Here is a 13617-nt window from a genome sequence, read left to right as displayed (position 1 = left end):
TAAAAATCATGCTGCACTGTTGTCACTAAATGTAGCTTCTATTTCTGAGCCTGCATCTAATTGGCATCTGCTGACATTGCAAGCATTGCATTAAGTTTACTTTATTTATTTAAAAGGAAGGATCTCAATATCATAAAATATCATATGCATTAATATCCAGGCACTCTTGGATGAGATTGGCTTTCTGCATTCATTTGTCTTGACAAGAGGCAAGGTGTTCTTTATCTCAAAAGAGTTGAAGACAATGAGCTCAATAATGGACCAGGCTTACCTACCTTATTTGAGACACACAAGACTAACAAAGATACAGTAGCTTAAGGTACATAAAACAAGCAAACATTCAGTGGCATAATGAACATAAACTTTAACAAAGGGACGGTGTAAAAGCCGGAACGGAACGGAACAGGCCGGAACAGCCCCATTATATTAAAAAACCATACCAAAAACAGTGGCATGTGTTAGCAACACTTGAGAACAATATTTTAGGACTAAAACCATACCAATATTATATCACTATTAACCCCAAAACTCCCAAAACGACGCCCGGAACAGAATGGGATGGCCGGAACGGCCACTAGGGAACGAGCGATACCAACCAAACTCAACAGTCATGTATAACTAAATGGCAGGGATGCAATAAGCCACAAAAGTTGCCCCGAAACCACGTTCAGATACCCGTTCCGGGCAAAAACACGTATTGCGCAAAACGGGCCGTAACGGCAGCTTCCCAATGAGGAAAGTCAACCAAACTCACCAGATGCACATAACTAGGTGGGACAAAAATAGAAAGCTCCAAAAGTTGCCCCGAAACCACGTTCAGATACCCGTTCCGGGCAAAAACGTGTATTGCGCAAAATGGGCCGTAACGGCAGCTTCCCAATGAGGTAAGTGAACCAAACTCACCAGAGGCACATGACAAGGTGGGGCAAATAAAGAAAGCTCCAAAAGTTGCCCCAAAACCACGTTCAGATACCCGTTCCGGGCAAAAACGCGTATTGTGCAAAAACGGCCGTAACGGCAGCTTCCCAATGAGGTAAGTCAACCAAACTCACCAGATGCACATGACAAGGTGGGACAAACATAGAAAGCTCCAAAAGTTGCCCCAAAACCACGTTCAGATACCCGTTCCGGGCAAAAACGCGTATTGCGCAAAATGGGCCGTAACGGCAGTTTCCCAATGAGATAAGTGAACCAAACTCACCAGATACACATAACTAGGTGGGACAAATATAGAAAGCTCCAAAAGTTGCCCCGAAACCACGTTCAGATACCCGTTCCGGGCAAAAACGCATATTGCGCAAAACGAGCCGTAACGGCAGCTTCCCAATGAGGTAAGTCAACCAAACTCACCAGATGCACATGACAAGGTGAGACAAATATAGAAAGCTCCAAAAGTTGCCCCCAAACCACGTTCAGATACCCGTTCCGGGCAAAAACGCGTATTGCGCAAAATGGGCCGTAACGGCAGCTTCCCAATGAAGTAAGTGAACCAAACTCACCAGATTCACATAACTAGGTGGGGCAAATATAGAAAGCTCCAAAAGTTGCCCCCAAACCACGTTCAGATACCCGTTCCAGGCAAAAACCCATATTACTCAAAACGGGCCGTAACGGCAGCTTTCCAATGAGGTAAGTCAACCAAACTCACCAGATGCGCATTACTAGGTGGGACAGATATAATAACCTCTGAAATTTCCATGAAAGTCAGGTTCTGTTACCCATTCCGGGCCATAGTTCATATTCCCAAAATTAGCTGGAAAAGAAAATTATGGGTGAGGAAAATGAGGCACTATCTATTGTCGGGAAATTGCCTCGAAAGGCAACTTCTATGTGTGTGAATGCAATCAAATAAACTACTTTCATTGTACTAACTGGAACATTTAATAAACTTTCTCAGAATCCGGAGTGAAGTTCTGCAAAGATGGTTTCCTACAGAAGCCCATAGTTGTCATGTGGTTTGATAGTGTGCTTAAAATATCAGTCTATGATGGCATTGTTGGAGTTGGCCTGTCTCATTCCATCATGAAGCTTACAATGACCTGTGGCTATTCACATCTTTCAACCTAACTTATCCCACAGGGTTATTACAAAATTGGGAAAGGCCATTGTAGTTCACCATGCGTTTCTGGGTGGCGGGTGGGATATAAATGTTCTGTCAAAAAAGCCCAGGTCTTTTGAGGATTGCCATGGGAGTACTGGAGGCTGCATTCCAGGAAGTCCAAAAACGTGGCCCCCAACCCCTTCCAGGGCTGATGGAGGCCTTCCCCCTCAGCCCTTTCCCCCAGGAAATTGGGTGCCAGTCCCGGTTGCCCTGGAGATCTCCATTTTTCCAGAGGTCCCCCGGGTTTTCCGAGTCATCTGGTCACCCTTATCACACCAGGAGACAAAGCGTTAATGCCCACATTCCACAATCTTGACAGGTACCCCTCCCCTCCCCAAACATGGAATTTATTTTTAAAAGCCAATCACACAATTTTTAATTGTATGTTAGGTGTTTTGAATAGGTTAGCCCCATGTGAATAAGAGGGAGCTAGGTTGACCATTTGTTTGATTCAGTATAACCCATTGTCATTGGCTGTGATGTTCTGAAGCTTTATTAACATATACGCTTCTTTAGTCATATTCTTTATGACAACATGAATACAAGAAAAATAACCACAAACAGTAAGAACAAAAACAATGTACATAATATCTATCTATATATACTCTTTCTCTCTCTCTCTCTCTCTCTCTCTCTCTCTCTCTCTCTCTCTCTCTCTGTTTGTGTGTGTGTGTATGTGTGTGTAAATGTAAATGCTAACATATAGCACCTGTTAACATAAATTTTTGCCTACAGTGTAGATTATTCATTTCTCACAACACTTTGGACATTTGAATATACCACGAGAAGCTTGATTTATCTCAAGGCAAGAGAGATGGTGCCAGTCCTGACAGGCTCCCTCGCACAGAACCATGGTGTCCCTCTTGGGTTTCTTGCACTGATCACCCATTAAGCACAAAGACCAAGATGAAGTGCAATACTGTTGTATTGCTGAAGACAAGAACTGGATTGTAGAGAATGCTCCTTTCGGTGATTTTCTAGAAACAGGACTATTGAATTGCTGTCCCACCTATTAATGTGCGTATGGTGAGTTTGGTTGACTTACCTCATTGGGAATCTGCCGTTACGGCCGTTTTTGCGCAATACGCGTTTTTGCCCGGAACGGGTATCTGAACGTGGTTTCGGGGCTACTTTTGGAGCTTTCTATATTTCTCCCACCTAGTCATGTGCATCTGGTGAGTTTGGTTCACTTACCTCATTGGGAAGCTGCCGTTACGGCCCGTTTTGCGCAATACGCGTTTTTGCCCGGAACGGTTATCTGAACGTGGTTTTGGGGCAACTTTTGGAGCTTTCTATATTTGTCCCACCTTGTCATGTGCATCTGGTGAGTTTGGTTCACTTACCTCATTGGGAAGCTGCCGTTATGGCCCGTTTTGCGCAATACGCGTTTTTGCCCGGAACGGGTATCTGAACGTGGTTTCGGGGCAACTTTTGGAGCTTTCTATATTTGTCCCACCTTGTCATGTGAATCTGGTGAGTTTGGTTGACTTTCCTCATTGGGAAGCTGCCGTTACGGCCGTTTTTGCGCAATACGCGTTTTTGCCCGGAACGGGTATCTGAACGTGGTTTCGGGGCAACTTTTGGAGCTTTCTATATTTGCCCCACCTTGTCAAGTGCATCTGGTGAGTTTGGTTGACTTACCTCATTGGGAATCTGCCGTTACGGCCGTTTTTGCGCAATACGCGTTTTTGCCCGGAACGGGTATCTGAACGTGGTTTTGAGGCAACTTTTGGAGCTTTCTATATTTGTCCCACCTTGTCATGTGCATCTGGTGAGTTTGGTTGACTTACCTCATTGGGAAGCTGCCGTTACGGCCATTTTTGCGCAATATGCGTTTTTGCCCGGAACGGGTATCTGAATGTGGTTTCGGGGCAACTTTTGGAGCTTTCTATATTTGCCCCACCTTGTCATGTGCATCTGGTGAGTTTGGTTCACTTACCTCATTGGGAAGCTGCCGTTACGGCCCATTTTGCGCAATACGCGTTTTTGCCCGGAACGGGTATCTGAACGTGGTTTTGGGGCACCTTTTGGAGCTTTCTATATTTGTCTCACCTTGTCATGTGCATCTGTTGAGTTTGGTTCACTTACCTCATTGGGAAGCTGCCGTTACGGCCCGTTTTGCGCAATATGCGTTTTTGCCCGGAACGGGTATCTGAACGTGGTTTCAGGGCAACTTTTGGAGCTTTCTATATTTGCCCCACCTAGTTATGTGAATCTGGTGAGTTTGGTTCACTTACTTCAGTGGGAAGCTGCCGTTACGGCCCATTTTGCGCAATACGCGTTTTTGCCCGGAACGGGTATCTGAACGTGGTTTCGGGGCAACTTTTGGAGCTTTCTATATTTGCCCCACCTTGTCAAGTGCATCTGGTGAGTTTGGTTCACTTACCTCATTGGGAAGCTGCCGTTACGGCCCATTTTGCGCAATACACTTTTTTGCCCGGAACGGGTATCTGAACATGGTTTGGGGGCAACTTTTGGAGCTTTCTATATTTGTCCCACCTAGTTATGTGCATCTGGTGAGTTTGGTTGACTTTCCTCATTGGGAAGCTGCCGTTACGGCCCGTTTTGCGCAATATGCGTTTTTGCCCGGAACGGGTATCTGAATGTGGTTTCGGGGCAACTTTTGGAGCTTTCTATATTTGCCCCACCTTGTCATGTGCATCTGGTGAGTTTGGTTCACTTACCTCATTGGGAAGCTGCCGTTACGGCCCATTTTGCGCAATACGCGTTTTTGCCCGGAACGGGTATCTGAACGTGGTTTTGGGGCACCTTTTGGAGCTTTCTATATTTGTCTCACCTTGTCATGTGCATCTGTTGAGTTTGGTTCACTTACCTCATTGGGAAGCTGCCGTTACGGCCCGTTTTGCGCAATATGCGTTTTTGCCCAGAACGGGTATCTGAACGTGGTTTCAGGGCAACTTTTGGAGCTTTCTATATTTGCCCCACCTAGTTATGTGAATCTGGTGAGTTTGGTTCACTTACTTCAGTGGGAAGCTGCCGTTACGGCCCATTTTGCGCAATACGCGTTTTTGCCCGGAACGGGTATCTGAACGTGGTTTCGGGGCAACTTTTGGAGCTTTCTATATTTGCCCCACCTTGTCAAGTGCATCTGGTGAGTTTGGTTCACTTACCTCATTGGGAAGCTGCCGTTACGGCCCATTTTGCGCAATACACTTTTTTGCCCGGAACGGGTATCTGAACATGGTTTGGGGGCAACTTTTGGAGCTTTCTATATTTGTCCCACCTAGTTATGTGCATCTGGTGAGTTTGGTTGACTTTCCTCATTGGGAAGCTGCCGTTACGGCCCGTTTTGCGCAATATGCGTTTTTGCCCGGAACGGGTATCTGAACGTGGTTTCGGGGCAACTTTTGTGTCTTATTGCGTCCCTGCCATGGAGGTATGCATGACTGGTGAGTTTGGTTGATATCGCTTGTTCAGTAGTGGCCGTTCCGGCCATCCCATTCTGTTCCGGACGTCGTTTTGGGAGTTTTGGGGTTAATAGTGATATAATATTGGTATGGTTTTAGTCCTAAAATATTGTTCTCAAGTGTTGCTAACACATGCCACTGTTTTTGGTATGGTTTTTTAATATAATGGGGCTGTTCCGGCCTGTTCCGTTCCGTTCCGGCTTTTACACCGTCCCTTTAACAAACATTCAGTAGCTTAATGAAAGAGAGTACATAAAACCAATATAGACAAAGACAGAGTACAATCATAAGGTTTACTTCCCCCTTCTAGTTGTCTGGAACTCTGGGAACAATAATGGGGAAACTCTACAGCTAGCACACAGGACCATCTGCACTACAGATCTACATGGACTATGTGCTGTCTGGCCATGCCAGTAACTTTCTACACACCTTCTGTTCTAGTCTATTCCCATGCCTTACTTAAACCTTCAAGGTCATAAGATAAGTCTGAGCAGGTGGGTGTCAGCCAAACAGATAACTCTGTTGTCCAGCCTTCACTCCCTAATTAATATCACCTGATGCAGACAACTGACAAAAATGCATAGAAATAATGTGAAGCACTTTTAAAGGAGCCAGGCTCTGAAACAGGAATTCAAGCATAGAAGGGCAACAGCAGTATAGCAACCTCCGCTCCTCAGTATACAAAAATCTTCCGTTTTTATTTTCCCATACACCATTTCAGTCAACGTTCAAACTTGGCTTCGCTACTAGGACTGCCTTGATCGTTCTGAATGATGACTTGTGTCCATACTAGGGCAATAATATGTAAGTTTCAAGTTCTCCAGAACTCTTAGACTAGGGCCCAATCTACATGGAAACAGTATGAGAAGCGCTTTCTGCTTATTTCTGGATTTTCATGAAATTGCTTTGGTCTGCCAGCAGCACACAAAGCAAGAAAAGTGGAGTATACACTACCTAAAAACCCACTTTCACAGGTCAAACAGCACCTGAGGCCACCATACTTTGGAACTGAGTGGGTGGAGTCTTGTGAATAGAAGTGAACATCATTGACTGTGTGGTTACTGTTCAGTGAACAAGAGAGGCTTGCTCTCCGCACCTTTCCATGCTCCCTTGCTCAGGGAAGTCCCTTATTTCAAAAGCATGGAACTGCGAAATGGTGAAAGGGTAAAACTGAGTTCTTGCAGGATCATACAACTGCAATGTAGTGCAAAGTGAAAGTAAACCGCAAAGACGTCAAGGGGGAGTAGCAATAGAGTCAAACAGAACTATTATAAAATAGCGCTACTGCGAATTAGTGCAGACAGGTGGAAGAAGAAGCCTGTATCCAAGAAGTGTGCTACTGCCCATGGCAGAGGAAAAGGAATTGGAGGGGGACGACAACTCCACCCATTAACCAAGTCATAGCCAGGTCACACATGCCTAGGCATGCCCAGTATCCAGGATTTAAATTGGGGGGAATAAGGCATACTCCACATGAACAGCCCAGGAGCCATGTGAAAGAAAAAAGATGCAGTGAAGTGGGGTTGGTGTGGAGTGGTGACAACATCTTGTGTTAACCCTGATGTACTCTCACTCTGCAGTAAATCACTCCTGTAGATTGGGCCTTGATTAGGACTGGGGTTCTAATCAAGGAATGGAGTTGTTTTAGAGGTGTGTCAGGTTTTATACTTTTCACCCAGAGTGCCCAATTTCACTGTAAACCACTTTGCTGTTATTTGTCCAATCCTGAAAAAGGTAGAAATACATCTCATATCTTGCAGACACTTTGGAGAACCTCACTCTGGAAAATGTGCTCCTTAAAGCAAGGTAATAAGTAAAAACTAAACTATTTGTTTTCTTTTTATGCTGCAAATACCTACATTTTCTCTTTATAATGGGAACGTTTAATTCCTGTCCTCTGTGTATGTGGGAGTGTGAATGCAGTATTTTTTGATGGTAAGTATGGGCAGCGTAGAGCATTGACTACCGTGGGATGGACTAAGCATGCTTTGCTACTTCCAGCTCCAGAGATCTTGGAACTGTTCCATTTTGCAATAGTTATTCTGAGCTGTAACAGTAACAACCATATATTATAATGCAAATTCACACAATTTAATTTTGGATATACCTACACAGGGTCTTAAAATGTTGCGGAGAGGTCTTCTCCCTCCCCCTACCTAATCTGAAAATAACTCCTATGTCTATTGGCTGAAAATCAGTATTCAGTATCAACACATAGACATACTACTTAATTTTTTATTAATAGTTCAAAAGAAATATAAAACCTTTGAATATACGAAGGATAATATAGTGTACTTTAAATACAAATCAATAATACTAATAGTTTATTTCAAAGCAATAAAATCACAGTATTTCTTAATTTATTGCATTTATATACTGCCCCATAGCCGAAGCTTTCTAAGCGGTTTACAAAAGTTAAAAACAAAAATCATTAAAACAAATATACAAATTTAAAAACATAAAAAGCATAAACACAGTATAACATAAAACATATAAAATATACAAATATAAAATAGTAATTAAGAGAAAACTTTCCTCCACGAAAAAAAATCCAAATAAAATGATATTTAGAAGAAACTCTATACATGATATGAAATGTTTGTATATTTAATACTTGGCCCCCAAATTTTGCAAAAGAGATAAAAAGCATACCGTTATGAACTCTGATAAGCCAAAATACTTCTCACATTCTAAATCAGTCCAGGGTAACATTTCTTTATATTTCAATAGAAAAACAGTTGGTTTTGGAATAGATCTGTGCATTCTTCTCTTGCTTAATACAAGGAAATTCCAATTTCACAGTTCAACCTCTTAAAGAATGGTATACTCAAATTGCTATGCATATTTAGACAGAAAATGTCCTACAACACCCAGCATGTGAGCTGTAAAATGCTGGCAGTTGTAGGATTTTTTTCTGTCTTAACATGCATAGGACTGCATGTTAATATATTCTGGGAGGCCAGAGTTTTTTAAAAAAGAAAAGGAGTATTTTAAAAAAAATCAAGGAAATAAGTCCCTTTATGTCCAAATCCTGAGTCAGATGTTAATTTTAACAATAACTGGCAGCTATTAGGTGCCTCATTGATATCTCTCAAAGTAACCTTGATTGCTGTCTTCCCTCATTTCCTAACCTTTCCCTGACCTAAACATAAAACCATTCATTCTAATTCCTCTTGTTCAGAGGTAACAGGAAATGGTCATAACATAAACTTGTTTACAAACCATTCTTGCATTCCAAGCATATTCAGCTATTACATTAAATGCTTAGGTCTGCTTTCTGTTATAAATTGAGACAGTTTGATATGTGTTGGAATCCTGGGGCATTCTCAGAGGCACTTTCTGAGCACGAGTAATTTATTGCACACTCGTGATTGGACACTCATGGAAATTTGTGGGTCCTCTACACAATGTCACCAACCTCCAGGACATCTCCTGCGCTTTCCCATTTTCCAGCTTTGAAAAAGATTGCAGGTAAGCTGTAATAATAGTGCTATATCAGCAGTGTGAAATGCTAGTGTCATTAATTCAGCTATAATTCAGCCACTAGATGGCAATTTTTCATCGAACATATGGAGCATTGCCAAGAAGGGAAATTTTCATTTCCAAATCATGTATTTGCTGTCTAAAGGAGACCATTGTAAACCCAGAGGGCTCCAGAAGAAGAAAGCCCAATTAGGATGTGGGATTTTTGCTTAATGTAGAGAAGCTTCAGTCTATAAGGTTAACTTAATCACTATCTACTATTACAAGGGTTATTAACAGAAATGCAAAAAGGTTAATAAAGAAATCTTTTATTGATAGAAGTGCATAGGAGTCATAAGAGCAGCAAAAGAGAAAGAGAAAAATGAACATGATTGGAGAAGTGTGGATGTGATTAAATTCATTAAAAGAAATGCATTGTCACAATCTTGTTTTCTCTTAGATGCAGCTGGGTTTGACAGCTGCCAAACGAACTGTCAAAGCTTGCCATGGCTAATGGAAATGGTGGGAAAGGGGAGAGATCTGCTTGAAAAAGACAGCCCATGGCTTATTGTAGGAGCTGTGGGGTCGTATAGAAGCCTCACTGAGTTCAATCGATCGATATGATAAACTGTACCTCATCATGGGTAATTAGGGGAACGGCAGCCATGCAAGCAGCATAGATGGGGAAAAGCCATAGTGGCTCCTTTCCCCCCTGTGAACATCCAAACTCAGCCAGAGACACACACTGTCTCTCTCCCTGAAGAGGTCACCCATCAGGGTCGCCGAAACCAGGACTGAACCCAGTAATGAGTGTCTCCAATGTTTGCAACTGCACAGCCACCAGTCTTTTAAGCACCATGCCCCAAAAGTGGACATTTGTGACTGAGTAGGAGTTAGTATAAATCTTCGGATCCAGATAATGCTTTTCCAGGAGTGGATGCACCACTGCCTCCTTCAAAGCAGTGGGCATCACCACCCCATCATGCAAAGATGCTATTTTGTACATTGTTATTGTTCCTAATAAAGATATTTCCTGACATTGATTTTGAAATCTTTCTAGGGAGAACATTTCTTAATTGGGATGCCACAATGGGAAAGGTCCAGTTATTTATTAATTTATTTCATTTCTATAGCACCCAGCAGCTGAAGCTCTCATGATTAATCAGCCGCCAAATTAGTCTGTGGGAACATTCTAAGAAATATCACTTTAAAATGTTTTGCAATTGCTAACCTACAAATCTTCTCAATTTATTTTTACTCTGCATCTAATTGCTACAATAGTATTTTTTATTTTATTTTATTTAACTGGACTAGACTTGTTTTTTGACTGCCAAAAAATATTTGAACAAAAATGTAGAGTTTTTGGGCTAAGACACCCAGCAATACTTCCTGAATGCCACAAAATTGAGCTGCTCTTCAGTACACGTTGGAATTTCCCAAGAAATTCCTTGCAATGTTTTACCAACTGTATTATGTATTACCTTTGAAGGCTTGCAGTCAGCAAATGGAAGCATTGGCATAAGATCCTGTATACGTGTGTGTGTGTGTGCTTTTGTTTTTTAAAATCCTCAACTATATTCAGCAACTTATGCATTGGCGTAAGATCCTGTACGTGTTTTTTTAAAAAATAATAATCCTCAACTATATTCAGCAACTTTGCAAGGCTATAGAAGTGAGGACAAGGATTACACAGGCAGGAATTTCCAAGAATGAAATTCAAACCAAATACTGCAAATTTCCACCAGACATCTATTTATTCTGGTAAAAAATCAACATGCTGAAATCTTCTCAGTGGGAGACAGAGCCAGGATCATTGAGGAAGGGGGTAATAATTAGATTATAAACAGATCAGGAGAGCAGTTGGTATAGGAGAGGACTGTCAGCTCATTCAGAAAAGTCCAATGATTCTCGCAGGCATGCGTAAGATCTGGTTGACAAATACAAAAGGGCTCAGTCCAAAGCAATATATTATTCAATGATTCGGAATATATTAGTTGCAATCATGCATCAAGTTACTCATATGTAATCTATTTATTTATTTATTTACATTTATATACCGGCCCACAGCCGAAGCTCTCTGGGCGGTTTACAACAATTAAAAATAGTAAACATTAAAAGTATACAAAAATTTAAAAAACATAAAAAACAGTATAAAAACAACAGTATCCATTTAAAAACAACAATTCTGGGGTCCATTAAAAACAAACTTAACGTTGTTAAATGCTGTTAAAATGCCTGGGAGAAAAGTCTTAACCTGGTGCCGAAAAGATAACAACGTTGGCGCCAGGCGAGCCTCATCGGGAAGATCATTCCACAGTCGGGGGGGGGGGGAACCACTGAGAAGGCCCTCTCCCTTGTTGCCATCCTCCGAGCTTTCCTCGGAGTAGGACCTTAGATGTTGAGTGCAGTGTACGGGTAGGTTCATGTCGGGAGAGGCATTCCATCAGGTATTGTGGTCCCAAGCCATGTAGGGCTTTATAGGTTAAGACCAGCACCTTGAATTGGGCTCGGAAACATATAGGCAGCCAATGCAAGCGGGCCAGAATCGGTGTTATATGCTCAAACCTCCCTGTTCCAGCTATCAATCTGGCCGCCGCATTTTGCACAAGCTGCAGCTTCCGGACCATCTTCAAAGGCTGCCCCATGTCAGGCTGCAATCCTATGCAATTCTTAGGGGGAAAACAATAATTAAATCTGTGTCTAGCAGCTACATCCTTCACACCAACATAAAATTTTACTCTACAGTAAGCTCAGGGCCCCTGATCTATGTTTGGACCCTGGTATGACTGATAGGGGAACTTTTAAGATCTGCGTTGAGGGCCCTTGCCTACTCTAGAGTAAAAATTTTTAAAAGATACAGCTGCTAGACACAGATTTAAAGTAATGTCTGCTTTGGCCCTTAATCTGAATGGAAGTAAGAGCTCTCTAAGTTAAGGAAAATCCTGTTGTTTATCGGGCATGTTGTACTTCCTGTATCTTTGGCGGGATTGAAACGAATTGATTACACAGGAAGAGATGGGGCTCCTGTAAATGACAGACATGTTGAACTGATGGAGTGTCTCCTTCCCTGGCATGTGTGCAAAGGAAGTATTGCTAGGTGTCTTAGCCCCAAAATTGTCTACATTTTTGTTCGAATATTTTTTGGCAGTTAAAAAAACAAGTCTTGTCCAGATAAAATAAGAAAATACTATGGTAGCAATTAGATACAGAGTAAAAATAAATTGAAAACTCCCTCTTTCATTATATCGGAACCCAGGATCATTTCATGAAATCGAACGGTGGGAGATTCAGGAGATATATGACCTACTGGTGGGTTTTCTGCAGGCAGCTGGTTTGCCACTTTGTGAACAGAAAGCTGAACTAGATTGACCCTTGGTCTGATTCAGCCTGACTCTTCTGATGTTCTAATCTATGTGAATTAAACACAGCAGCAAGAGCAACAGGAACATACTGGCCTCACCAACTTCACTCATCACTTCCATCCACTTCTGCCCATAGAGAGAGATTTTCTGAAGAGGAGAGCCTTGTATCCAGGGAGGTTCTCTGTGCAATTTCAAATGTCGGAAAATCACATGGAGAGCCTCTGTATCACTTTCAGAAAGTTGTCCTCGGGCTAAGTCTAGAAGCAGCAGAAACTACAATGAAGGGGGGTGGGGCTAGCACGCTCACCCTCCTTATGCATTTAACCTCTACAGATCAGGAATTCCTGAATAAGGCTTTGATACCAGTGATTTCAGGACTTTTTGTTAACTATCAAACCCCAAATCTGATATCCCCTCCAAACCCAGTTTCATGCTGCCACCCCAAGCATGACAATGACCTACCCAAAGGTGTTCTGGTGAACCCTAAACAATCCACACTGTAATTTCCAAACCTATGTGTTGATTTTGTGCCACAAATCCCTACAAAGCCACCTAAAGTGTGAAAGTAACATATCCACAGGTGGGTTCTCGGTGAAATCTAAAAAAAACACATTCTCATCTTCCCTTGAAAGCCTGTGCCAATGTTTTATGCTAGTTCTGTGCTGTTTTGTGTCTCTTCCATGACATCAAGTTATTTTGCGTAACAGAGTGCGAACACTTTATAGAGATAAAATACAAAGATTTATGTTCTCACTGTAAAAATACCATGCATTTAACATGATAATTTGTGCCCTGCACATGGTACTATGCGTATTACTTCAGGTCTGCATTTCAGCAGCCAGTCTGCCCTGTTAAATTTCTGCAGTGGAAGCAGACTGATTATTGCTAATGGAGAAGTTGACATTGAGCTTCTCTTCATGAGGCTGTATCCGCTGAATCTACTTCCGGGATTGTCACAGATCCGAGCACAGTATTGTACATAGTTTTCCAGCCTGCTTCATGAGCTGAGAGAGAAAGCACTTTACACAAAACTGACTCTGATTCAGTAGAAATAATTCCTAAAGATCCATTCTGTTTCATCTTTGGTAAAGCCTGATGCAAAATTTCCTATGCAATCTTGAAGAGGGACACAGAAGGTAAATTTACAAAGCATGGAAATATTTCTGGGTAGGAAAACACACTGCCTCTGGAATCCTGATTCCTGAAGATACAGCAACTGGATAACATGAAACTATTTCATCTCCTACCCTCAACTCTTTAACTT

This window comes from Elgaria multicarinata, chromosome 1, assembly GCF_023053635.1.
Source record: "Elgaria multicarinata webbii isolate HBS135686 ecotype San Diego chromosome 1, rElgMul1.1.pri, whole genome shotgun sequence".
Taxonomy (NCBI): Eukaryota; Metazoa; Chordata; class Lepidosauria; order Squamata; family Anguidae; genus Elgaria; species Elgaria multicarinata.
This window is presented reverse-complemented; position numbering follows the sequence as displayed.